Here is a 23,605-nt window from a genome sequence, read left to right as displayed (position 1 = left end):
GAGAGAAACAGAGGTAACGTTTCAGGTCGATAACCTTTCATCAGAACTGGAAAAAAGATGTAATGGAGCAGATTTTTAAGCAAGTGTAGGGGATTCTATGAGATCATGGCTGATCTCGTGCCTCAATTCCATTCACCGGCCCTATCGCCATATCCCTTGATGCCCTTACCAGTCAGAAATCTACTGACTTTTGTTTTGAACATACCCAATGACTGAGCCTCCACAGTCCTCTCGGGTAGAGAATTCCAAAGATTCACCACCCTCTGTGTGAAGAAATGTCTTCTCCTCTCAGTCCTGAATGGCCTAACCTTTATCCTGAGGCTGTGGCCCCTGGTTCTAGACTCCCCAGCTAAGGGAAACATTCTCCCAGCATCCAACCGATCAATCCCTGAAATAATTTTGCATGCTTAATGAGATCCCCTCTCATTCTTCCGAATTCAAGAGATTGCGGGCCTAGTTTACTCAATCTCTTCTCATACGAGGTCAGTGACAGTCTTGCAAATGGTGACTTCATATACGGTAGTGGGGTCATGGTCCAGGCGGAGGTAGGAGGAGGTGTTGGAGAGTTGGCGTACAGCTTCCGCTAGGTAGAGGTCGGTTCGCCAAACAGCAACAGAACCACCCTTGTCAGCAGGTTTTGAGCTTTGCATGTTAACTGTTAACTGTTACCCATATCTCATTTTACACAATATATGGGCTACTCCAGCTCCCAATTATTTTGTTCTTAGTTGTTATTTCCTCACACAGGAGAGCAATCTCGCCCCTGGACAAGCAGAAGGAGCAAGTTCCAACAAAATGATTCCGCAAACGTGATAACTGCTACACTGTGGAACCGTCTCCACTTTCAGTACCAGGTCAGATGGAAATGTTAAAAAATTTTGAGGATGTAACTGGTAGAATAGATAAGGGAGAACCAGTGGATGTGGTGTATTTGGACTTTCAGAAGGCTTTCGATAATGTCCCACATAAGAGATTGGCGTGCAAAGTTAAAGCACATGGGATCGGGGGTAAGGTACTGACTTGGATAGAGAACTGGCTGGCAGACAGGAAGCAAAGAGTATATCTAAACGGGACTTTTTCCAAGTGGCAGGCATTTACTAGTGGGGTATGACAGGGATAAGTGCTAGGACCCCAGCTACTCACAATATATATTAATGATCTAGAAGGTTGAACTAGATGTAATATTTCCAAGTTTGCAGACGACACAAAGCTGGGTGGGCATGTGTGTTGTGAGGAGGATGCAGAAAAACTCCAGTATGATATGAACAGATTAGGTGATTTAGCAGAAGCATGGCAGATGCAGTATAATGTGGATAAATGTGAGGTTATCAACTTTGGTGGCAAAAACAGGAAGACAGCTAATTATCAGAATGACAATAGATTGGGAAAATGGGAACTGCAATGAGACCTGGGTGTCCGTGTGCACCAATCGCTGAAGGTAAGCATGCAGGTGCAGCAGGTGGTTAAGAAGGCAAATCATAGAGTCATAGAGTTTTACAGCACAGAAAGAGGCCCTTCGGCCCATCGTGTCTGCGCCGCCCATCCATCCCTGTCCAGTCTAATCCCATTTTCCAGCATTTGGTCCATAGCCTTGTATGCAATGGCATTTCAAGTGCTCATCCAAATGCTTCTTGAATGTTGTGAGGGTTCCTGCCTCTACCACCCTTTCAGGCATTGAGTTCCACATTCCAACCACCCTCTGGGTGAAAAAGTTCCTCCTCAAATCCCCTCTAAATCTCCTGCCCCTTACCCTGAATCTATGCCCCCTTGTTATTGAACCCCCTACTAAGGGGAAAAGTTCCTCTTTGTCTACCCTATCTATGCCCCTCATCATTTTGTACACCTCAATCAGGTCCCCCCTCAGCCTTCTTTGCTCCAAGGAAAACAACCACAGCCTGTCCAGCCTCTCTTCATAGCTGAGGCGCTCCATCCCAGGTAACATCCTGGTGAATCTTCTCTGCACCCTCTCCAAAGCAATCACATCCTTCCTATAGTGAGGCGACCAGAACTGCACACAGTACTCCAGCTGTGGCCTCACCAGCGTTTTGTACAGCTCCATCATAACCTCCCTGCTCTTATATTCTATGCCTCGGCTAATGAAGGCAAGTATCCCATATGCCTTTTTAACCACCTTATCTACCTGTTCCGCTGCCTTCAGGGATCTATGTACATGTACACCAAGGTCCCTCTGACCGTCTGTACTTCCTAGGGTCCTACCACTCATTGTGTATTCCCTTGCCTTATTTGTCCGTCCAAAATGCATCACCTCGCACTTTTCAGGGTTAAATTCCATTTGCCACTTTTCCGCCCATCTGACCAACCCGTTTATATCGTCCTGTAGCCTGAGGCTTTCCTCCTCACAATTTACCACCCCACCAATTTTCGTGTCATCTGCGAACTTACTGATCATACCTTTTACATTCTCATCCAAATCATTTATGTAGATCACAAACAACAAGGGACCCAGCACCGATCCCTGAGGTACCCCACTGGACACAGGCTTCCAGTCACAAAAGCAACCTTCGACCATCACCCTCTGCCTCCTGCCACTCAGCCAGTTTATGATCCAACACGCCAAGGCACCCTGGATCCCATGGGCTCTTACCTTCTTGGCCAGTCTCCTATGCGGGACTTTGTCAAAAGCTTTACTGAAGTCCATGTAAACCACATCCACAGCATTTCCCTCATCCACCCCCCTAGTCACCCCCTCGAAAAATTCAATCAGATTTGTCAGACATGATTTACCCTTGACAAAGCCATGCTGACTATCCCCGATTAATCCTTGCCTCTCCAAGTGGAGACTAATTTTGTCCCTCAGTACTTTTTCCAATAATTTCCCTACCACAGATGTTAGGCTCACTGGCCTGTAATTCCCTGGTTTATCCCTGCTACCCTTCTTGAATAATGGTACTACGTTAGCTGTTCTCCAGTCCTCTGGTACATCCCCTGTGGCCAGAGAGGTTCTGAAAATTTGTGTCAGAGCCCCTGCAATCTCCTCCTTTGCCTCCCACAGCAGCCTGGGATACATCTCGTCTGGGACTGGGGATTTATCCACTTTTTGGCCTGCTAAAACCGCTAGCACCTCCTCCCTCTCGATGCTAATATGTTCAAGTATGTCACAGCCCCCTTGCCCGATTTCTATGTCTGCATCGTCTTTCTCCATAGTGAACACAGATGCAAAAAATTCATTTAAAACCCCGCCTACATCATCTGGCTCTACACACAGATTGCCACTTTGGTCCCTAATGGGCCCTACCCTTTCCCTGGTTATCCTCTTGCCCTTAATATACTTATAAAACATCTTAGGATTTTCCTTTATTTTGCTCGCCAGTGTTATTTCATGGCCCCTCCTCGCCCTCCTAATTTCTTTTTTAAGTATGCCCCTGCATTTTTTATACTCCTCTAGGGCTTCTTCCGTCTTTAGTCTTTTGTAACTGCCAAAAGCCCCCCTTTTATTTCTAATGCATTTTTGTATGTCCCTTGTCATCCAAGGTTCCCTTTGCTTGTTGGTCCCACCCTTGACCTTTACAGGAACATGTTGGCGTTGTACTCTCTCTATTTCCCTTCTGAAAGTCTCCCACTGTTTTGATGCGGATTTTCCTATAAGTAGCTGCTCCCAGTCCAATTTGGCCAGATCCTGCCTTATCATATTAAAATCGGCCTTCCCCCAATTTAGAACCCTTATTTCCGGGCCGTCTTTGTCTTTTTCCATGACCACCTTAAATCTCACCGAATTGTGGTCACTGTCGCCAAAATGCTCTCCTACTGACACTTCCACCACTTGCCCGGCTACATTCCCCAGAATTAGGTCCAGTACCGCCCCCTCTCTTGTAGGACTTTCTACATGTTGGCTCAAAAAGCTCTCCTGGATGCACTTTAAGAATTCTGCACCCTCTAAGCCTTTCACACTCTGACTATCCCAATTTATATTGGGGAAGTTGAAATCCCCCACTATTATTACCCTATTATTTTCGCACTTTTCTGAGATTTGCCTACATATCTGTTCCTCTATCTCCCCCTGACTGTTTGGGGGCCTATAGTACACTCCCAGCAAAGTGCTTGCCCCCTTTTTGTTTTTAAGTTCTACCCATATGGCCTCATTAGAGGAACCCGCTAATATATCATCCCTCCTTACAGCAGTAATTGACTCCTTAATTAATATTGCAACACCCCCTCCCCTTTTACACCCCCCTCTGTCTCGCCTGAAGATTCTATACCCCGGAATATTGAGCTGCCAGTCCTGACCCTCCCTCAACCATGTCTCCCTTTGTTGCCCTTTATAGTGAGAGGTTTCGAGTACATGAGCAAGGATGTCTTGCTGCAGTTGTACAAGGCCTTGGTGAGACCATACCTTGAGTATTATGTGCAGCTTTGGTCACCTTATCTGAGGAAGGATGTTCTTGTCATGGAGGGAGTGCTGCGAAGATTCACCAGTCTGACACATGGGATGGCAGGAATGACGTATGAAGACAGATTGAGATGATTAGACTTATATTCGCTAGAATATAGAAGGACGAGAGGGGATCTCATTGAAACTTACAAAATTCTAACAGGACTAGACACACTAGATGCAGGAAGAATGATCCCGATGGTGCGGGAATCCAGAACCAGCGGTCACAGTCTTAGGATAAGGGGTAAGCCACTTAGGGCTGAGAGGAGGAGGAATGTCTTTACCCAGAGAGTGGTGAACCTGTTGACTTCTGTACGACAGAAGGCTGTTGAGGCCAGTTCATTAAATATATTCAAGAAGGAGTTAGATATATTTCTTAAGGCTAAAGAGATAAAGGGATATGGGGAGAAAGCAGGGACAGGGTACTGAATGTGGATGATCAGCCATGTTCTCATTAAATGACGGAGCAGGCTCGAGGGGCCGAATGGCCTGCTCCTGCTCCTATCTTCTATGTTTCTGTGTGAATGGAGCAGGTGAACTGCTGAATCCCACTTTTAAGGGATGTCCCAAAGTTCTTGACAGTGGTGTGAAAATAAATGAGTTCCGCTTGGTAATTAAAAGTAATGACTGTCAGACGAGCGTTTCGAACCCACGGCTCCAGAGGAGACTGCGACCTGAACACAGCACCTTAGACCACTCGGCCATCCTGAACTGTTCTGTTAATTTCTACGTCTCATCACTTCCGCATGAAGTACGTTTCCGTCCGGGTGCTTGTTCAATGCTGTTGAAGGCTCAGTGACCGGGATATCATCTCCCCCTGGGGATTTCCTGAGCTTGTGCTCGGTGTATGGGGAGGTTTGTCCCGGGTCCCTGGTATCTTGCAGCTCCAGGGATGGGCAGTAACAATCTGAGCTCTGGAGCTGGGGAAAAGCGAATAATTAATGGGTTTGTTTTCGGGCCTGAAATGCGGCTCAGATCTGTTGGTAATAACCGAGGCCGGGGCTGCGGGATATTTCAGTTTGTTCACGTTTAATCAGAGGAATATCCGCAGTCAGGAGCTGAAAAGGACCAAGAGCTGAAAAAACACCAGAAAAAAGATAAGAAATATCAGCAATTGTGACCGAACTGCACAAGTTAAAAATGTTCCTTTCAAACTCATTACACTGCCGAATTTCCTTCCCTCTGGTTTAACCCAGGGGTTTAAATTGTTCTGCAAACCATGAACCAGGTTCACCTGAATTCCAAGGTGTGTAAGGAAATCAAGCATCAAAAGCCCTTTCATTAACCACAGGGATTCAGGCAATTTTCTGATCGCAAAGCGCTTTCTTCACCTTCTCAATATCTCTCGTCTATTTGCCGGTGTTTCCCGATTCTGCCTGTCTCTCTGGCTCTATTTATTCTGCGTGACCACCTGCAGGTTGATTTTTAGCGAATACCTGTGCTTGTGTCTTGTCACATTAAATAAATGAGGAATTGTGGCGCTTCTCTCCCTGACACTGGGGAAAGAGTGAGACAGTCTTTGGAGCAAGTGTCTGGTTATTGTGAAACGGTAAAGAAAACAACAATCTTGGAATTACCCGGAAGAACAGTGACCTCGACGTGATTTGAACACGCAGCCTTCGGATTTAGGAGTCAGACGCGCTACCGTTGCGCCACGAGGTCCTACAATGTAACCATTCTACAAACACTTTTTCATTCCTCCTGCCTTCTCCTGATTCCTCAGTGTCATGCACAGAAGCGCCTGATGCCCTCATTTGTTTAACGTAACAAGCAGACACAAACACAGGTATTCCTTCAAAATCAACCCGCAGGTGGCCACAGACACAATAAACAGAGCCAGAGAGAAAGACAGAACCGGGAATCTCTGGGAAATAGACAAGAGATATTGACAAGGACTAAAGCGTTTTGCGATCAGAAAATTGCCTGAACCCCTGTGGTTAATGAAAGGGATTATGCTGCTTGAGTTCCTTATACGCCTTGGGCTTCTGGAGAACTTGTTTTGTAGTTTGCAGAAACGCGGCTCAGACATGCTGTTGTGACCGGGCCAGAGCCACCAGGTACCTGACTGCAATCAGCGACAAAGAAATGCAGCTCGAACGGGCCCAGCTAGCTCAGTCGGTAGAGTATGAGACTCCTAATCTCAAGGTTGTGGGTTCGAGCCCCACGTTGGGCGGTATTTATTTTGTTAAACTTTTATGTTGCTTTCAAAGCGTCATTGGGCCAGAAATTCGTGAACGGGGCTTGCCGCGCGTGCAAGCCCCATATATGCACTTACCCGATACTCCTGCCGATCACCTCCAGGGACGCCTGGAATTCGTGTTTCAAAAAGAAGAATCCCGGGCAACGTATGATGTCACGCCGCCCAGGAGTGCAGCCAGCGCGAAGCCTGGAGCGCGCAGTGCAACTGAGACATGCCCCTTGAGGTCTCAGTTTCACAGGACACGCCCCCAATGTTTCTGCCAAGCTGCTAAGCATTTTTACATGCAAAGCAGCAGTTTAAATAGGTTTTTGGAAGTTTTTTGAAGATTTTGGTAACTTTTATAAACTTTTAAAAATGATTACATTATTTTGAAGAATCTGAAGTAGTTTTGAACAGAATTAAAGCAATTTAAAGACTTTTAAAAGCCCTAAAAGAATTTTTTTATTTAGCAATGTCATCGTCATACATATCTTCACACTGTTCCCTTTGGGGAATTGCATGAAGTGGTGGAAGGATTTATGGCCATGATTAACGCTCTTTCTGTGACTTTAACCATCCATTAGTGGCAGTTAGTCCTATGGCAGGAGGGTTTAACGGGCTCTCACAAGCTATACAAGGAGGGGGGGCCACCCACACCCATGGACGCAAACATCCCACTGGATGTCAACCCAGGAATTTAGGGCTGGAACTCCGACTCGACTTGCCGGGACTGTCTGGAGTGGGGCTCGAAACCCTATTCTGATCTAAGGCCCAGCGGTGGGGATCCTACCGCTATGCCAAAGGCCCAATCCAATTAACAACGTGAAATGGCTGGAATGAGCACAATTCACGGCATTAAAAGAACTCACAATTGAACTGATGATGACCTCAGCAATCTCCTCAAGGAGGTGGAGGCGCAGCGCCTGCTCATCATTGGTAATGAGAAGTCAAAGGCGCTGCAAAAAGGGCAGATGATAGCTTGGTCTTTCAAGTGGCAGCATAGGGCTCCAGTCACGGGGAGGGAAAAGGCGCAGGAAACGTATGGGTGTCACCTTTTGTGCGGAGTGGGCCTTTTGCGTAGCAGTAAGCATCACCGCCGCTGGGCCAGAAGGAGTAGGGTTTCGAACCCCACTCCAGACAGTCCCAGCAAGTGGAGTCGGAGCTCCAACCATAAATTCTGGGTGGACATCCAGCGGGATACTTGTGTCCGTGGGTGTGGGCGTGGGCGTGGGTGTGGGTGTGGGTGTGGGTGCCCCCCCCCTCAGATGGGTTGTGGGAGCCCGTAAATCCCTCACGCCATAGGACTAACCACCCTAATGGCTGGTTCAAAGATGGTTACGGTCATGGAATGAGCATTAATCACGGCCATAAATCCTTCCACCACTTCATACAGTTCCCGAAAGGGAACAGTGTGAGGATACGTACGACGATGACCTCTTGCGCAATGCACCTCCTTGGACCCTCAGTCGCAGATGCGAGGGGGCAAATCGTGCAATTGTTAAATTTTTCATTTTATTTACATGTAAAATGTTGGCCCAGTAATTCCCTTCCAAATGCGCGAGTATGGTCGGGGTACTTACGCGTCTGGCCGGAGGAAATGCCAGTTTTCAGCATGCACAGCGCATGCGGGGAAAACCAGCATTTCCTGTCCTCTGAACGAAGGGGTTCAGAGGCAGAACGCGTGCGCAGTAAAATTCGCCGCTTTCATTCATGCTTTCAGTGAGGTCAAGTCCTTACAACTTACACATGAAAAAAGCATGGGTACATTTGCTCCAGAGGCTGCGGAGGAAGATATTTCTTATCATGGAGCTTCTGAAAGTATGTATGTCTGTATATATTCCTTTGCGTGTTATGTATATATTCCTTTACTTATGTGTATGAATGTATTATTTAATTATGACTTTCAGAGAAAGTAACTTATTGGATAATCATAATTAAAAACATACATTCATACACATAAGTAAAGGAATATAAAACATACATACATATACGTAAAGGAATATATGCGGACATACATACATAATTACTTATTACTGATGAAAAGTTTCTTTCTTAAAAGTGCTGGAAATGTTACATTACTCATTTTAGAACACTCATTTTCACATTCCATTCACACAGCCACAATTTCTCCTTCTACCTACCGTTCTGAAAACCCGTTTAAAATTTTTTTTATTAACTTTAAAACTTATTTAAAATTTCTTAAAATAACTTCCCTCCCTTTCCCAAACAAAAATATTGCCTTTCAGAAGCTCCACGATAAAATATATCTTCCTCCGCAGCCTTGGAACAACTTTACACCTGCTTTTTTCAAGTGTAACTTGTAAGGAATTACCCTCACTGAATCCATGAATGAAATCTACGAAGTTCACTGCGCAAGCGCTGCCTGTGCAGTCGCACGCGCTGTGCCTATGAACCCCTTCGTTCCGAGGACTGGAAATGCCGGCATTCCCCGCATGCACTGTGCATGCTGAACGCTGGCATTTCCAACGGCCAGATGCATGAGTACCCCGACCGTACTCACGCATTTGCTCACGAATTTCTCGCCCATTAATTGAGCGATAACCTTGTTTTGCACAATGAAAGAAATGCGAACTGAGAAAATACTGCAGATGCTGGAAATCTGAATTGAAACAGAAAATGCTGGAGGTACTCAGCAGGTCAGGCAGCTTCTGCGAAGAAAGAAACAGAGTTAATGTTTCAGGTCGATAAACTTTCGTCAGAACTGGAAAAAAGAGGTAATGGAACAGATTTTTAAGCAAGTGTAGGGGATTCTATGAGATCATGGCTGATCTCCTGCCTCAATTCCATTCACCGGCCCTATCGCCATATCCCTTGATGCCCTTACCAGTCAGAAATCTACCCACTTCTGTTTTGAACATACCCAATGACTGAGCCTCCACAGCCCTCTGGGGTAGAGAATTCCAAATATTCACCACCCTCTGTGTGCAGAAATTTATTCTCCTCTCAGTCCTGAATGGCCTAACCTTTATCCTGAGGCTGTGGCCCCTGGTTCTAGACTCCCCAGCCAAGGGAAACATTCTCCCAGCATCCAACCGATCAAACCATGTAATAATTTTGCATGCTTAATGAGATCCCCTCTCATTCTTCCGAATTCAAGAGATTGCAGGCCTAGTTTACTCAATCTCTTCTCATACGAGGTCAGTGACAGTCTTGCAAATGGTGGCTTGATATTCGGTAGTGGGGTCGTGGTCCAGGCGGAGGTAGGAGGAGGTGTTGGAGAGTTGGCGTACAGCTTCCGCTAGGTAGAGGTCGGTTCGCCAAGCAGCAACAGCACCACCCTTGTCAGCAGGTTTTGTGCTTTGCATGTTAACTGTTAACTGTTACCCATATCTCATTTTACATAATATATGGGCTACTCCAGCTCCTAATTCTTTAGTTCTTAGTTGTTATTTCCTCACACAGGAGAGCAATCTCGCCCCTGAACTAGCAGAAGGAGCAAGTTCCAACAAAATGATTCCGCAAACGGGATAGCTGCTACACTGTGGAACCGTCTCCACTTTCAGTACCAGGTGTGGTAAACCACTGTTATACCTGCCAGTGTGGGTGTTTTTATTCCACTGTGTACATGTCTGTACATGCCTCGGCTGACTCCTCCCACGAATCCAGGTATAAAGGTGACTGCTCCACAGTCCCTCTGTATTCTGGACTGGTCGACGACTCGAGGCACACCTTCATTCTCTTGTTAATAAAAGCCTGTTAGTTACTCGCTTAACCTCAGTCTTTTGAGTAATTGATCACGCATCAATTTTATTAACAAGATTTTTTATAATGGAGAAGATCCTCACACCAGCATGCCTGGATTTAGACCATCGGAAGGTGGATGCATCCACCAAGTTTGCTCACTGGCTTTGGTGATTTGAAAGATTCCTAATCGCCTCCGCTGCAACGGTCAAATCGGATGAGGACCAACTGGATGTCCTGACCTCCAAAGTGAACCACCGAGCGTACTCGGTCGTCCAGCATGCGACCTCATACACGGCTGCTCTCAAGCTCCTCAAGGACCAGTACACGTGCCCAGTGAACGAGCTGTATGCCAGGCACCTCCTGGGGAGTCGTAAACAGCAACCTGGGGAATCGACCGAGGAATACCTTCAGGCACTGTCTGTGCTTGGCCGGGCCTGTGGTTGTAAGGATGTAAAGGCCACCGTGTACACAGAGGAACTTATCCAGGACGCTTTTGTAGCGGGCCACAGGTCCAATTACACCCGACAGCGACTGTTGGAGCAGAGTGACCTCGACCTCAACAAAGCCTCCGAACTCGCACTATCATTGGACGCAGCCTAACGGGGCATGGATGCCTACCCCTCTGCACCGTGGATGCCGCGGGGAACGACAGCCTGGGACATGGTAGGACCGTCTCATAGCGCCGTGCCACGCCAGCCACATTCCAGCAACGGCCCAACTACCGCAGCAGTGTCCCAAGGCCAGAAATGCGACTTCAGTGGCCAGGCCAAACACCCCAGAGCGCGCTGCCCGACGAAAAATGCGATCTGCTCGGGCTGCGGGAAGAAGGGACACTACGCCAGCGTCTGCAGGGCCAAAGCCACCCGAACCCCAGCAGCACCGCATGTGGGCCATGCGGGCCGCCATCTTGGGCCTCCCCAGCCATGTGCGAACCACCGGAACAGCAGCCATTTTGGACGCCTCCAGCCACATGGGGATCATGGACGCCGCCATCTTGGACGCCAGCCGGGACGCAGCAGGCCCCCAACACCGCCTCATCTGATACCCGCAGCGACACACCGACCCCTACGCTGGCCTCCTTTACGCTGGACCAAGCAAGACCGCACCAACTGGCCCGGTCCACAATGGACATTAAGGTAAATGGTCATGAAACAACCTGCCTTTTTGACTCTGGGAGCAAGGAGAGCTTCATCCACCCCGACACGGTGCGGCGTTGCTCTCTCCCAGTCCTGCCTGCGCACCAGCGGATTTCTATGGCCTCCGAGTCCCAGTCGGCGGACATTGGCGTCTACTGCACGGTGACACTCTTAGTAGATGGGACTTTGTATGATCATTTTAAACTTCTGGTCCTGCCCCACCTCTGCACTGCCGTTCTACTGGGGTTAGATTTTCAGTGCCACCTTAAAAGTGTTACGATGGCGTACGGTGGACCCCTCCCCCCACTCACAGTCCGCAGCCAGCAGCTTCCAAACTGCCCGCCGCGCACCAGGTGCAACCTCTCCACACTCAGAGTCGCCCCCCCCCCACTGTTTGCTAACCTCACCCCCGACTGTAAGCCCATCACCACAAAGAGCAGGCGATACAGTGCCGGGGACAGGGTTTTCATTAAAACCGAATTGGAGCGGCTCCTGAAGGAGGGGATTATTGAGGGCAGCACCAGCCCCTGGCGACCCAGGTTGTGGTCGTTAAGACCGGCGAGAAGCAGCACCTGGTCATCGACTACATGTGAGGGTGCCAGTCAGTTCCTTTTTGTAACCTCTAGATGGAACCTTCACTTGTCAGTCTCCTGTGTTAATTGTTCCTAGTCTCTGGTGTTAATTGTTCCTAACCCTGTTAGTTTTTAATCAGCCTGTTAGCTGTTTATGGGTGGCACCTGGTTTTCTTGGTATATAAGTTCTGTTGTTGTTTCACTCAGTTCTCAATCCTCACTAGGGTGAACCAGGGAGTTAGTCTTGACAATGTTCCTTGTCTTGACTAGGTTCTCTGTGTGACTAGCCTTTCCTCTATGGCAGCTTGCCTTCACAAGCTGGCTGTCATAGTTCTCTTGAGCTATGTATCTTAGTCTGTGTTCTAGTTCTCTCGAGTTATGTATCTAAGTCTGTGCCATGGTTCTCTCGAGTTATGTATCTAAGTCTGTGTTCTAGTTCTCTCGAGCTATGTATCTAAGTCTGTGTTCTTGTCTCTGGATTTAAGATGTATTTAAGTCTTGTTCTGTTGAGCTGCTTGTCTTGGTAAGGTGCTGTTTGGACTAGCGTGTTGCTATGTGGGAGCCGTTGGGATCTTGTCTTGAGTCTTGCATTGATAAGCCGATTACCCTCGGGGTAGCTTGTCTGGAGTTGTGCCTCGGCAAGCCGGTTGCCCCTTGTGGTAGCTTGTTGCAAGCTCAGTATAGACAAGTGGGCTTCCTCATGGAAGCTGTCCTGAGTTCCTATCTTGACTAGCTGTCTTGTAACTTGTCTCTAGTTCTCTTGTCTCTAGTTCGTATGTATATTGCTGTGTCCCTTGTGTTAATCTGGTTATGTGTGAATCTAGTAAAGTTCAAACAAAGTACTGTATATTTGTCTCTTGTCTGGTTTCTGCACTTGGGTCCAGATCCTACCTCGCCCGGAGAGCACGGCCTCGTATTTATACGGCCCCGTGGCTCCCCAACCCTGACACTACAGCCAGACAATAAATTGCTACACCCTGCTGGAGGCTTACCCACTCCCCCACATAGCTGATATGGTCAACCAGATCGCGCGGTACCGCGTCTTCTCGACCATTGACCTGAAATCAGCGTACCACCAGCTCCCTATCCGCCCTGAGGACCGCCAGTATACTGCCTTTGAGGCAAACGGCCGCCTCTATCACATCCTTAGGTTTCCCTTTGGCGTCACCAACGGGGTCTCCGTCTTCCAAAGGGAGATGGACCGGATGGTCGATCAAAATGCGTTGCAGGCCACTTTCCCATATCTGGACAATGTGACCATCTGCGGCCATGACTTGCAGGACCATGACGCAAACCTCGAAAAATTCCTCTGCACTGCCCAACTCCTGAACCTGACGTATAACAAGGAGAAGTGCATATTCCGCACAACACGCCTCGCCATCCTTGGCTGTGTTGTGGAACACGGAGTCATCGGTCCCGACCCCGACCGGATGCGTCCCCTTATGGAACTCCCACTGCCCCACTGCCTCAAGGCCTTGAAGAGGTGCCTAGGGTTTTTCTCCTATTACGCCCAGTGGGTCCCCTACTATGTGGACAAGGCCCGTCCGCTGATCAAGTCCACCTCTTTCCCCTTGATGGCAGAGGCCCGCTTAGCCTTCCACCATATCAAGGAAGACATTGCCAAAGCCACCATGCACGCAGTGGATGAATCCATCCCCTTCCAGGTGGAAAGCGACGCGTCCGACTTTGCCCTGGCCGCCAACCTTAATCAGGCGGGGAGACCCGTGGCCTTCTTTTCACGAACCCTCCAGGGCCCGGAGACCAGACACTCCGCTGTTGAGAAGGAGGCACAGGCTATTGTGGAGGCTGTGCGTCATTGGAGGCACTACCTGGCCGGAAAGCGATTTACCCTGCTCACTGACCAGCGTTCAGTTGCTTTTATGTTTAACAACAAGCAGAGGGGCAAAATCAAAAACGACAAGATCTTGAGGTGGAGAATCGAACTTTCCACCTACAATTACGAGATCTTGTACCGGCCCGGGAAGCTCAATGAACCCTCGGATGCTCTATCGCGTGGCACCTGCGCCAGCGCGCAGATCGATAGACTGCGGGCCCTCCACAATGACATCTGCCACCCGGGGGTCACCAGGTTCTTCCACTTCATCAAGGCCCGCAACCTGCCTTACTCCATTGAGGAGGTAAGGACCATGACCAGGAACTGCCAAGTCTGCGCTGAGTGCAAACCGCACTTTTATAGACCAGACAGGGCTCACCTAATAAAAGCCACTCGCCCCTTCGAGTGCCTGAGTGTTGATTTTAAAGGGCCTCTCACCTCCTCCGACTGCAATGTGTACTTCCTCAACATTACTGATGAGCACTCCCGTTTCCCATTCGCCATCCCCTGCCCGGACATGACCAGTGCCACGGTCATTAAATGTCTGAACGACCTCTTCACCCTGTTCGGTTTCCCCAGCTATATCCATAGCGACCGGGGCTCATCGTTTATGAGCGACGAACTCCACCAGTACCTGTTGGCTAGGGGTATTGCCACAAGCAGGACCACCAGTTACAACCCCCGGCGGAACGGACAGGTGGAAAGAGAGAATGCGACAGTTTGGAAGGCCGCCCTGCTAGCCTTAAAGTCTAGGGGCCTTCCGACCTCCCGCTGGCAGGATGTGCTCCCCGATGTGCTCCACTCTATTTGGTCACTGCTCTGCACTGCCACTAATGCCACCCCTCATGAGAAAATGTTTGTCTTCCCAAGGAAGTCCACATCGGGGACATCACTACCGCCATGGCTGACGTCCCCAGGGCCGGTCCTACTGAGAAGACACGTGAGGATCCATAAAACGGACACCCTGGTCGAGAGGGTCGACCTCCTCCACGCCAACCCCCAGTATGCATACATTGCGTACCCGGACGGGCAGGAAGACACAGTCTCCATACGAGACTTCGCACCCTCGGTGGCCCCAGTAACCCACTACCCACTACCACCGCCCCCCCACGATCCAATATCCAACCCCAGCAGATGGCATGCCTGGGCCCCGCGACCGCTCAACACCCACGAGGACTACACACCAGTGCCCCAGCCTACGCGGGACTCGACGCCGGAAGCTTCACTACCCCTGCCATCGCCACGTCGATCACAGCGGCAGACAAGACCTCCGGAGAGACTCCAATACACAAACTTTTAGTACACTTCACCCCGCCGGACTCATTCTTAAACAAGGGGTGAATGTGGTAAACCACTGTTATACCTGCCTGTGTGGGTGTTTGTATTCCACTGTGTACATGTCTGTACATGCCTCGGCTGACACCTCCCACGAGTCCAGGTATAAAGGTGACTGCTCCACAGTCCCTCTGTATTCTGGACTGGTCGACCACTCGAGGCACACCTTCATTCTCTTGCTAATAAAAGCCTGTTCGTTACTCGCTTAACCTCAGTCTTTTGAGTAATTGATAGCGCATCTCCAGGTCAGATGGAAATGTTAAAAATTTTTGAGGATGTAACTGGTAGAATAGATAAGGGACCACCAGTGGATGTGGTGCATTTGGACTTTCAGAAGGCTTTCGATAAGGTCCCAGATAAGAGATTGGCATGCAAAGTTAAAGCACATGGGATCGGGGGTGAGGTACTGACTTGGATAGAGAACTGGTTGGCAGACAGGAAGCAACGAGTATGTTTAAACGGGTCTTTTTCCAAGTGGCAGGCAGTTACTAGTGGGGTAGGGCAGGGATAAGTGCTAGGACCTCAGCTACTCACAATGTATATTAATGATGTAGAAGGTTGAACTAGATGTAATAACTCCAAGTTTGCAGACGACACAAATCTGGGTGGGCATGTGTGCTGTGAGGAGGATGCAGAGAAACTCCAGTATGATATGGACAGCTTAGGTGATTTAGCAGATGCATGGCAGATGCAGTATAATGCGGATAAATGTGAGGTTATCAACTTTGGTGGCAAAAACAGGAAGACAGCTTATTATCAGAACATCAATAGATTAGGAAAAGGGGCACTGCAATGAAGCCTGGGTGTCCTTGTGCACCAATCGCTGAAGGTAAGCATGCAGGTGCAGCAGGTGGTTGAGAAGGCAAATGTTGGCCTTTATAGTGAGCGGATTCGAGTACAGGAGCAAGCATGTCTTGCTGCAGTTGCACAAGGCCTTGGTGAGACCATACCTAGAGTATTGTGTGCAGCTTTGGTCACCTTATCTGAGGAAGGATGTTCTTGCCATGGAGGGAGTGCAGCGAAGATTCACCAGACTGATACATGGGATGGCAGGAATGACGTATGAAGACAGATTGAGATGATTAGGCTTATATTCGCTAGAGTTTAGAAGAACGAGAGGGGATCTCATTGAAACTTACAAAATTCTAACAGGACTAGACACACTAGATTCAGGAAGAATGATCCCGATGGTGCGGGAATCCAGAACCAGCGGTCACAGTCTAAGGATAAGGGGTAAGCCATTTAGGGCTGAGATGAGGAGGAATTTCTTCACCCAGAGAGTGGTGAACCTGTTGAATTCTGTACCACAGAAGGCAGTTGAGGCCAATTCATTAAATATATTCAAGAAGGAGTTAGATATATTTCTTAAGGCTAAAGAGATAAAGGGATATGGGGAGAAAGCAGGGACAGGGTACTGAATGTGGATGATCAGCCATGATCTCATTAAATGGCGGAGCAGGCTCGAGGGGCCGAATGGCCTACTCCTGCTCCTATCTTCTATGTTTCTATGTGAATGGAGCAGGTGAACCGCTGAATCCCAGTTTTAAGGGATGTCCCAAAGTGCTTGACAGTGGTGTGAAAATAAATGAGTTCCGCTTCGTAATTAAAAGTAAAGGCTGCCAGAAGTGGGATTCGAACCCACACTTCCAGAGAAGATTGCGACCTGAACGCAGCGCCTTAGACCACTCGGTCATCCTGATTTATTTGATTAATTTTTGCATCTCATCACTTCCACATGAAGAACGTTTCAGTCCAGGTGCTTGTTCAATGATGTTGAAGGCTCAGTGACCGGGATATCTTCTCCCCCGAGGTTTTCCTGAGCCTGTGCTCGGTGCATGGGGAGGTTTGCCCTGGGTCCCTGGTATCTTGCAGCTCCAGGGATGGGCAGTAACAACCTGAACTCTGGAGCTGGGGAAAAGCGAATAATTAATGAGTTTGTTTTCGGGCCTGAAATGCGGCTTAGATCTGTTGGTATTAACCGAGGCCGGGGCTGCGAGATATTTCAGTTTGTTCACGTTTAATCAGAGGAATATCCGCAGTCAGGAGCTGAAAAGGACCAAGAGCTGAAAAAACACAAGAAAAAAGATAAGAAATATCAGCAATTGTGTTCAACTCTTTAATGTGTGTTCTGGTAGTTTAGTGGTTTAATTGTTTTAATCAACATTCATTAACCGAAAGCGTTGTTTTACAGAATGAAAGAAATGCTCACATTAAGGGACAGTCAAAAGTTGAGTAATTTAACTTTATTAATTTGTGAAAGTTTATTCATTGACGAAGATTTATACCCTATCAGAATTTACGCACTCTGTATTTTAGGAGTCTGTTTAAAATTGTTCATTTTTCCTGACACAAGAAACCTATTAAATTTATTACAGAGAAAAAATCATCAGGAACATAATGTTTCTGCACAGGCTCGAACCAGGAACTTTTCACGTGTGAGGTGAACGTGATAACCGCTACACTCTGGAGACCTCTGCTTAGTTAGTGATCGACAAAACACTGTTCAGACAGAAGGGACACTACAGAATCGCTCTTATCTGCAATGATTTCCTTTCACTGGCATTTCTCTGACCGAACTGCACAAGTCAAAAATGTTCCATTCAAACTCATTAAACTCCCGAATTTCCTTCCACTCTGAATCTGATGCCTCTAGTTTTGCCCACTCAACCAATGTCCCTTTGCAATTTTCTGCTCCCTTCCGCACTACTTACTCTGCCACTAACTTAGTGTCATTAAACTTGGTAATATATGCCTATAGAAGACTTTGGGATTACCTTTTATGTTAGCTGCCATTCTATTCTCAGACCCTCTCTTTGCCCCTCTTATTTTCCTTTTCACTTCTAATCTGAACTCTCTATAGTCAGATATATTAGGATAGTTGAAGCCCCCATTATCACTAGTCTATACTTCATTGTCATAGAGTCATAACGGCACAGAAGGAGGCCATTCGGCCCATTGATTCTGTTCCAGCTCTCTGTGGAGCAATCCATTCAGTCCCATTCCCCCGCTCTATCCCCATAGCCCTGCAAGTCTATTTCCCTCAAGTTTCTAACCAGTCTCCCCTTGAAAACATTGAGTGTCTCTGCTTCTATGACTTCCGTTGGCAGCGAGTCCCAAGTCCTCACCACTCGCTGCGTAAAAAAGTTTTCCTCACATCCCTCCTGTATCTCTTGCCCAAAACCTTAAATCTGTGTCCACCAGTCCTTGTACAATGATCTAGTGGGAACAGCCTTTTCCCGTCTCGTGTATCCAAACCCGCCATAATCTTGTACACGTCTATCAAATCACCCCTCAATCTCCTTTGCCTTAAAGTCATCCTGTCCAGCGCCTTGGGACGTTTTACTACGTTAAAGGTGCTATATAAATAGAGGTTGTTGTTGTTGTGGTAATGAAAACAAATCCAGCTTCTCCAACCTGTCCTTGTAGCTTAGATGCCCCATCCCCAGAACCATTCTGGTAAATCTCCTCTGCTCCCTCTCAAGGGCCTTCACATCCTTCCTAAAGTGTGGTGAACAGAACTGGACGCAATACTCCAGTCGTGGCCTAAACAGCACTTTATAAAGGTTCAGCATAACTTCTCTACTTTTGTACGCAATACATCTATTTATGAAGCCCAAGATCCCATATGCTTTGCTAACCACTCTCTCAATATGTCCTGCCACCTTCAGAGACCTATGTACATTAACTCCCAGGTCCCTCTGTCCCTGCACACTCTTTAAAACTGTGCCATTAAGTGTATATTGCCTCTCCCTGTTCCTTCTACCAAAATGCATCACTTCACACTTCTCTGTATTAAATTCCATCTGCCATTTGTCTGGCCATTCTGCTAGCCTTTCTATATCGTGCTGTATTTGACTGGTATCATCCTCACTGTTTGCCACACCCCAAAGTTTGTTGTCATCGGTAAATTTAGAAATTCTACTCTGTATTCCAATATCCAGGTCAATTACATATATATCATAAAAAGCAGTGGCCCCAGCACTGTCCCTTGGGGAACACCACTGTCTACCATCCTCCAGTCTGAAAAAACACACATTTACCACAACTCGCTGTTTTCTAACCTTAAGCCAATTCCTTCTCCAAGCTGCCACTGACCCATCTATTCCATGAGCCTCAATTTGGTTATCCAGCCTTCTATGTGGTACCTTATCAAACGCCTTCCTAAAATCCATGCAGACAACATCCATTGCATTCTCTTGATCAATGTTCCCTGTTACTTCATCAAAAAATTCAATTATATTAGTCAAACACGATCTGCCTTTTACAAATCCATGTTGGCTCTCCTTAATTAGCTTAAACCTCTCCAACTGGCCGTTAATATTTTCCTTGATTATTGTTTCTAGAACTTTACCCACCATTGATGTTAAACTGACCAGCCTGTAGTTACTAGAATTATCCTTACAGCCTTTCTTGAATAGTTCTTACATCTCTCTGTAATTTCTCTGCAAATTTGCTTCTCCATATTTTCTCACTAGTTGGTGGCCTATAGAATACATCTAGTAGTGTAACGGCCCCTCTATTATATCTTAACTCTAGCCATATAAATTCAGTCCCTGTCTCCCCATCCTGGAGTCATGTCTGTTCTCCTCGTCTGTCTAACGGTCACCCATTCCCTCTCTGCCTGTACACTCCTTAGCTGCGGGGTGACCACCTCCTGAAACGTGCTGTCCACGTAGCTCTCAGCCTCGCGGATGCACTGCAGTGACGCCAGCTGCTGATCAAGCTCCGAAACCGCGAGCTCCTCCAGCTGACGACACGACCTGCACACGTGGTTGTCCAGGACATGGGATACGTCCTGGATTTCCCACATGGCACAGGATGCACATTCCGTGGGACTGAGCTGCCCTGCCTTTATTTATTCGACTATTAACTAACTTTACAGAATATTAAGACTAAGATGTACCTAATTAAAGTTATCAATGCAATATATTATTAACAGTTACTAATTTAACGTAGAATTAAATTTTTGCTAACAGTCGCTTGTGTGAAATCTTCTCAAATGCCTGCTAGAAATTATCATATTAAATCTAGAAAATCCCTCCATAGTGTCCTATGTACATTAACTCCCAGGTACCTCTGTCCCTGAAAACTCTTTAAGACTGTGCCATTAAGTGTATATTGCCTCTCCCTGTTCCTTCTGCCAAAATGCATCACCTCACACTTCTCTGTATTAAATTCCATCTGCCCATTCTGCTAGGCTTTCTATTTCCTGTTGCCGTCGATTGGTATCAACCTCAATGTTTGCCACACCCCCAAGTTTGGTTTGATCTTTAAGGGGGAACTGATAGGGTAGGTAGAGAGAAACTATTTCCCCCAGTTGGGGAGTCTAGTGTTAGGGAACATAGCTTAAAAATTAGATCCAGGCCTTTCAGGAGTGTAGTTAGGAAACATTTCTACACACAAAGGGTGGTAGAAGTTTGGAACTCTCTTCCACAAACAGCAACTGATGCTGGGTCCATTGTTAATATTAAATCTGCGATTGATCGATAATTGTTAACCAAAGGTAATAAGGGGTATGGGCAAAGGCAGATAGATGGAGTTAGATCACAGATCAGCCATAATCTCATTGAATGACGGAACAGGCTCGAGGGGCTGAATAGCCTCCTCCTGTTCCTATGTTCCATGGGGATTGACAGGGTAGACACTGAGAGGTTGTTTCCCCTGGTTGGAGTGTATAGAACTAGGCATAGTCTCAGGAAACGGGGTCGGCCATTTAAGACTGAGATGAGAAGGAATTTCTTCACTCAGAGTGTGGTGAATCTTTGGAATTCTCTGCCCCAGAGGGCTGTGGATGCTGAGTCTTTGTGCATAGTCAAGACTGAGATAGATATAATTTTTGGACTGTAGAGGAATCAAGGGACATGGTGATCGGGCGGGAAAGTGGAGTTGAGCTCGATGATCAGCTATGATCTCATTGAATGGTGGAGCAGGCTCGAGGGGCTGTATGGCTGACTCCTGCTCCTAATTCTTAGGTTATTCTGTTCTAAGGGGGCTTTCTGGTTGATGTTGGGTGTCAGCCTCGGCTCAGTTGTTCGCGTGCTCGCGTGAGTCATAGGTGCAAGCTCCACTTGACTGAAGCACAAATTCCTGTGAAATAGTACTGAGGGAGCGCAGCACTGTCGGAGGTGTCGTCTTTTGGATGAGATGTTAAACCGAGGCTCTGTTTTCCATCTCAGGTGGACGTAAAAGATTCCACAGTTGTATTTGGAAGAACACCGGGGTATTCTCCTGGACAAATGTTTATCCTTCAATCAACACCTCCAAGTCTGCAGATGACACAAAGCTGGGTGGGTGTGTGTGCTGTGAGGAGGATACCGAGAAACTCCAGGATGATTTGGACAGGTTGGCTGATTGGGCAGATGCATGGCACACGCAGTATAATTTGAATAAATTTGAGGTTATCCACATTGCTGGCAAAAACATGAAGGCAGATTATTATCTGAACGGCAATAGATTAGGAGAAGGGTAAGTGCAACGAGACCTGAGTGTCCTTGTGCACCAGTCGCTGAAGGTAAGCACGCAGGTGCAGCAGGCGGTTAAGAAAGCAAATGGTATGTTAGCCTTCATATCGAGAGGGTTTGAGTACAGGAACAAGGATGTCTTGCTGCAGTTGTACAGGGCCTTGGTGAGACCACACCTTGAGTATTGTGTGCAGTTTTGGTCGCCTTATCTGAGGAAGGATGTTCTTGCCATGGAGGGAGTGCAGCGAAGAGTCACCAGACTGATACCTGGGATGGCAGGAATGACGTATGAGTTATATTGGACTTATACTCGCTGGAGTTCAGAAGAATGAGAGGTGATCTCATTGAAACTTATAAAATTCTAACAGGACTAGACAGACTAGATGCAGGAAGGCTGTTCCCGATGGCGGGGCGGTCCAGACCCAGGTGTCACAGTCTAACGATAAGGGGTAAGCCATTTAGGACTGAGATGAGGAGGAATTTATTCACCCAGAGAGTGGTGAACCTGTGGAATTCTCTACCACAGAAGGCAGTTGAGGCCAATACATTAAATATATTCAAGAAGGAGTTAGATATATTTCTTAAGGCTAAAGGTATCAAGGGATATGGGGAGAGGGCAGGGACAGGGTACTGTGTTTGGATGATCAGCCATGATCTCATTGAATGGCGGAGTAGGCTCGAGGGGGCGAATGGCCTACTCCTGCTCCTATCTTCTATGTTTCTATGTTTATTTTTCCCTGTGTACACGGAGGTCATTGACAGGCTGGTGGAATGGGCGAGCACATGGCAGACGAAATTCAATGGGTTTGAATGTAAGAGTGAGGAAAGTGTCGCTGCGATTGTAGAGGGCCTTGCTGAGACCACACCTGGAGTACTGTGCAGAGTTTTGGTCTCCTTTCCTAAGGCAGGATATACTTGCCTTAGAGGGAGTGCAATGAAGGTTCAGCAGACTGATTCCTGGGGTGAGAGGGCTGTCCTATGAGGAGAGATTGAGTAGATTGGGACTATGTGCTCTGGGGTTTGGAAGAATGAGAGGTGATCTCATTGAAACGTGTAAAATTCTTAAGGGGCTTGGCAGGGTAGATGCTGAGAAGCTGTTTCCCCTGGCTGGAGAGTCCAGAAGGAGGGGGCGACTGAGATGAGGAGATATTTCTTCATTGAGGGTGGTGAATCTTTGGAATTCTCTACCCCAGAGGGCTGTGAATGCTGAATCGTTGAGTATATTCAAGGCTGAGATCGATAGCTGTTTAGACTCTAGGGGAATCAAGGGATATGGGGATCAGGTGGGAAAGTGGAGTTGAGGTCGAAGATCAGCCATGATCTTATTAAATGGCGGAGCTGGCTTGAGGGACCATATGGCTGACTCCTGCTACTATTTCTCATGTTCTTGAGAGGGGAAGATAATGGGCGGGGTCAGTGGGAAGGTAACGGTACAGGGGATGCAATGGGAATGAGGGGTGGGAGGCGTGAGTGTTTGGGGATGGGTCGGGAGGGAATTCCGGCCAAGTCCTACCCACAAATTGCTTCCAGAAGACATTGGCGGCTGCTTATTGTGCACCACCACACGATGCAAACCAGCAGCTCCCATGCGAAAGGAAAAAAAGAAAAAGGGTAGGGTGAGAAAAGGAGAAAAAGAGAAGCGAACATAGGAATTGAGGATTGAAGAGAAGGGAAATAGGGAGAAAGAAGCAAAGGAGGAGACAGAGAGAAATAGCACACACAGCGAAGAGGAACCTTGCCATGTGCAGTACCTTAGGATACGGTCTATATTTATATCTTTCAATAGCATTCTATTATTATCAGTTAATCTCCATTAGTGCCACACACGGGGCACTGTGACTAGGGGGGAAAAGTTCAGTATCGCCCCGTTTGGGGCGGCATTATCGGCCATGCGCAAAATTTAGTGCCTGGCGCACTAATTATCGCCTCCGACGGCAAACTTGGCTTTTATTGCCCCTGGAGGTGATTGGAGCGCTAAATCAGGTGCTTCACA

At 47.5% G+C, this 23,605-nt stretch overlaps 2 non-coding genes across 2 annotated transcripts; one reads left to right on the top strand and one right to left on the bottom strand.

Moving 5' to 3' along the window:
• Positions 1 to 5,979: 5,979 nt before the first annotated feature.
• On the bottom strand, positions 5,980 to 6,052 carry trnar-ccu (transfer RNA arginine (anticodon CCU)). The gene has a single exon. It is a non-coding gene; the product is annotated as a tRNA-Arg (tRNA).
• Positions 6,053 to 6,490: 438 nt separating this feature from the next.
• On the top strand, positions 6,491 to 6,563 carry trnar-ccu (transfer RNA arginine (anticodon CCU)). Its single transcript has one exon. It is a non-coding gene; the product is annotated as a tRNA-Arg (tRNA).
• Positions 6,564 to 23,605: the final 17,042 nt, after the last annotated feature.

This window comes from Somniosus microcephalus, unplaced genomic scaffold (genome assembly GCF_052327205.1).
Source record: "Somniosus microcephalus isolate GS21.2 unplaced genomic scaffold, FLI_Smic_1.0 unresolved_chr4, whole genome shotgun sequence".
Taxonomy (NCBI): Eukaryota; Metazoa; Chordata; class Chondrichthyes; order Squaliformes; family Somniosidae; genus Somniosus; species Somniosus microcephalus.
Note: the sequence above shows the minus strand (reverse complement) of the source record. Positions and strands in the feature narration are given on the sequence as shown.